The following is a 4,937-nucleotide window of genomic DNA, read 5'->3' as shown; positions in this document are numbered from 1 at the left end:
CACCCTCACAACATTTTCCAGTAGTTTTACTTTTTTTTTTGTTAATACCCTTAGCATTTTGGAGACTTAGGATCAAACACGCCCACTTTTCTCAATAGCCAGTCTTATATATAAACAATGGGCAACCTATATAACGTACAATACTTACCCTTGGGGTTGTAGGTTTTTTCATTCCCGGAGGCATAGTTATTTAACTTTTCGATTATTTTGCACAAGATGGCTATTTCAAAATTTTGATAAATGAATAACTGTCATCTTATAGATAAGCTATTTATCGCTATTTAAGCTATTAAATGGATGAATCAACAGAGGATGTAGAACAGTGACCTATAACATTATCTTTAGAAAGCGTTGAAAGAATAACCCATGGACAGAACCAACGCCAAATTTGAGAACAAATAGGATAATTTTAAACTTATTTCATTTTGGACTTTCATAACTATCACTTTATTATAGTTTTAAACAATAGAATTTAGGAGAAACGTAAGTTTATTTTTGTTATTATATCCTGGGCTACCAATTTTATTACTGAAACATTATATCTAATTAATCAGTAATACCATACCAAGGAATGTTTCTTTTTGGAAAAATAATTATTGAAGAAAATATTTTGTATTGAAAGGATTTAATTGTGTACTGCAACGAGTATGATTTTGACCAGTCACAACCTCTTTTTAGCCTTCCAATCACTTTTGACCCTTAAAACGGAACTAGAATTTTCGATTACCGCTCAAATGTGCCTCTTCTGAAGTTTATACGACTACCCCTTCCATAAAACCATATATGCCCCAGGGCAAAGCTTACAACCCTAGCCCCAGGGATCGAGGGGGGGGGGCTATATCAAGCCTGGAGGTATTCCTATGTGACCCTGAGGCTCTGCCAAATTTCAATCGAATGTATTTGAAGAAAAGAGGGCAAGGGGTTAGGCTAGTGTGTTCTTTGATCACTTTTGACTCTTAAAAAAAACTCATAACTTGCAACCCTTGCCCCCAGTCTTTGGGGTTGTGTCAGCCCCAAAGGTATTGTTACTAATTAGCTTACGCAACGAACTTCTGTATTCGTTTGTTTTTATTACGTATATGAGGGGGTTTATCCCCTCGTCAGTACTTCGCTCTTTACAATAAAGCTTAAATTTTGTCCAATTTCCTTAAGAATGACCGCTGAATCACAAAGGAAGTAGAATAAATAGTTGAAATTACTAAAAATACTTTAGTGTAAAGAGCGAGGTATTAGGAGGAGGTGAACCCCTCATATGCGTATTAATTTCTGTTTGTTTTAAGTTTTGATGCTGCTCCTTACTTTCCCAAATCCAAAACTTCTCCATATTTATTTTTTCATTGTTTTTTTTTACTAATCCTAGAAAATCCTGCGCTCCCTTCATGGAAATTTTATTCCCCCATGACAAATTCCTCCATAGAAAAGTTCCCCCAACATATCGCCCTCTTCTCAACAACTCCCCCCCAACTAAAAATTCCCTCTGAAAGGGAAAATAATTGGCGTGGGAGGGGGCCAAGGTGCCCTCCAATTTTTTGGTCACTTAAAAAGGGCACTAGAACTTTTCATTTCCGTTAGAATGAGCCCTTTCGCAATATTCTAGGACTACTGGGTCAATACGATCACTCCTGCGAAAAAATGTCCAATTGCCCTTCAATCCTTTTGGTCACTGAAAAAGGGAACTACAACTTTTAATTTCCCTTCCAATGTATCCTCTCCTGATCTTCCAGAATCATTATTTTGGTACAATCACCCCTGGGGAAAAAAAAATTAACACACATCCATGATCTGCCTTCTGGCAAAAAATTCAAAATCCCACATTTTCTAGATAGGAGCTTGAAACTTCTACAGTAGGGTTCTCTGATACGCTGAATGTGATGGTGTGATTTTCGTTAGGATTTTTGTGAATTTTAGGGGGTGTTTTTCATTATTTTCTAAAATAAGGCAAATTTTCTCAGGCTCGCAACTTTTGATGGGTATAACTGAACTTGATGAAACTTAGATATTTAAAATCAGCATTAAAATGCGATTCTTTTGATGTAGCTATCGGTATCAAAATTCTGTTTTTTAGAGTTTTTGGTTACTATTGAGCCGGGTCGCTCCTTACTACAGTTCGTTACCACGAACTTTTTGAAACTCTGCAGCTTTGACTTAAATTGGTCAGATGCCCAAAATGGGCCTGAAACCAAAATTGAGATTGCTCAATTTTCTTTCGATTTCCAAACGGGTGATACCAGCATCATACGTAGTAGTTTAACAGCTACTTCTGGTTTTAGGAAAGAGAATCAGCTCCAAGAATACTTTCCCATTTCCTGGGACCTTTTTTTGTGCTTGTAAGTCCACATGGTCCGTTGTACATACATACTTACAAAATTTGAAGATGATCGAAAAAAAAAAATTCATTTATCCCTCTTTAGGACATTTGGTGGCTAAGGATACATGCTCCTTAAGGTTTCGATTCGATTAGGTGTCTCACACGCATTCTATGTACTTACATCTTCTTAGAAATAATTGCTTGTGGCTTGAGGTCCTGTTGACCAAGAGTCATGTCCTGCAAATTCCAAATTGATTAATTTTCTTTCTTTTTTTACCAGAGTGCCTTTTGGTCTTGATCAAGAAGCCCAGGTTTTTACCCAATAGGTTTAACCGGGGGTTTTAGAACCAATAGGTTTTTTACCCAGGTTTAAACCCAATAGGTTTTACGACTATCAAGAATATACTGAGTCTGATAACTCTTTTCAGTTTAAGATGAGATCGAAAAAACTCCAAGTCTAGTTGCTGTATCTGTTAGTTTCCTACCCAGTAAGTTTCAAGCCAATCAGATATCAAACAAGCATTCATGCAACGTGTTCAAACGTACCTAAATGCAAATGTTTTCTTCTAATTTAACTCTACCCTTGTCCCAAGTCATAATTCAACGCTCACTTGCCTCTCCCTAAGAATTACATGAAATTTGCCACTTAATACCCTGAGCCATTCCCGAGATATTGCAGATACGCTATTTTGACAATTAAAGGGCACATAATGTCTTTTGGTTTTTCTTGCTGCTTTAGCTTGCAAGAATTATAAGTTCCAAAGGAGCTTATAATAACAAAACATTTTTCAGCCTTAATTGGAGACAGAAAATTATTTCGGCCCTTCCTCCTTAGCCAAAATGAATTTGAATTCCCCCTACCCCAATATCCACCTTTCTTTCTCCAAACCGTAATGAAAGCTTCAACTCCCTCTCCCAGGCCAATGCCAATATAGTGCAGATATATTATGGACTATTCACAAGTAAGTTATGGATTTGCCATAGACTTACCAGCTATAATAAGATATGGATTTACCATAAGACTGATAGCGTATTATTAAGGATGAGCCAGAAAATATTTTAGTTACTAAATAAAAACCCTTAATCAAGCTAAGAAAGACAGTAAGCCCACAAATAGCGGCAGACCCCCTTTCCTCTCCTCCATAGAAACAGTTTGGTTCACTTGGAGTTTTTCTTGTATGCACCTGATGTTCCCTTTTATTTTGCGAAACTTCATTACAGTGGGATCTGAACAAATTTTGCAGGTAAATTGGAATCGGTGAAGTAATTTCGAAGCAATTTATAGAATAACAATTTTCACTTTTTGCGCACCTTTAACGTCCCATAACCTTCATATTAGCTTTCATTTATTGCATCGTTTTCTCAAAAGAGTGCAAATATATACATCATTATTTTGCTTCACGACTACTAAACAATAGTGAGAAATAAATTGCCGAAATTTACAATTGCAAATAATCGCAACTTATTTTGCCGATGCTATATAAGGTGCACACTATCAGACAATCTACATTATGGAAATACTGTTGTAGGAAAATAAATGATCCAAAATTGTGCACCAATAAAACGATTGTATTACAACAGATTTGGTTTAGCGCCTGTTTTTTATTTACTTGAAATATTGGATGCTAAAATTGATGCAAAACTTAGTTACATCGTAAAAAAGTCTAGCTCAACAGGTATTACAATGGACTATTAAAATGGAAATATCCTTGATACATTCTCCTTTGCACTGCGGGTTGTACTTTAGATAACACGTCGTGAGTAACATCCCTAAAGTTTAATTCAAAAATCAGTCAATATTAAAGCTAAATGTATGCTTCTTAAGTGCTAGTAAGAGTCATTGAACAACAAAGCAGTACCGTTGTCATCGCCTGGCTGCTTGGATCAGTTATAGATAAACTAAAGGGTGTTTTCATTTGAGGTTAAAATATTGAACACAAAGGAAAAGAAGGAGGTATTAAAGTCTGCCCAGGAGAAATGACTCCAAAGGGTTACTCGTTAGGATAAGAGTTCTAGGCTTGATACTCCTGGGTCCCAAAAACTGTTTTATTCTTAAGCTTTGCTCAAGACTCTGCCAAAATTAGCAGCCATGATTTTAAAAAATTCAGTAGAATGCTTGTCTTATTATACTTTACTTAGAGCTTTCTTTGCTTAAAATTAAGTATTGAGAAATTCAATCTTAAAACCCTTGATGTACAAATCAAAACTGACGCTCTTGAGCGGCTAAAGGAGCAAAATGGGGTCCTTAGGTTCAAGTCCTTCCAGCAGCAGTACCCCTAACTCTCCCCACATTTTAGTTGTTTACACGGACAATTTGTATCCTTTCGACTCATTACGCTGCAGGCGTTATTTTAGCAACGGACTTCAATGATTGAATGTTATTGAATAAGATTACAAGATAACTTGAAGCAAGGATTCGATATAAAACAAGCTTGTATAAAACAAGCTAAGCAATGGGAATATGTCTCGTTAACACACTTAGCTCGTTCTTATAATTAACTGGTTTTTATTGCATCCTCATCGCAGTTACAGTATGACTACTAGTAGTATCAGTAGTAGCAGTAGCAATTACTGTAGTTGTATTAGTATGCATGCATTGTCCTTTGGTTAGTTGAATCTCCCCCTCCAC

This window comes from Artemia franciscana, unplaced genomic scaffold (assembly GCF_032884065.1).
Source record: "Artemia franciscana unplaced genomic scaffold, ASM3288406v1 Scaffold_941, whole genome shotgun sequence".
NCBI classification, from domain to species: Eukaryota; Metazoa; Arthropoda; class Branchiopoda; order Anostraca; family Artemiidae; genus Artemia; species Artemia franciscana.
This window is presented reverse-complemented; position numbering follows the sequence as displayed.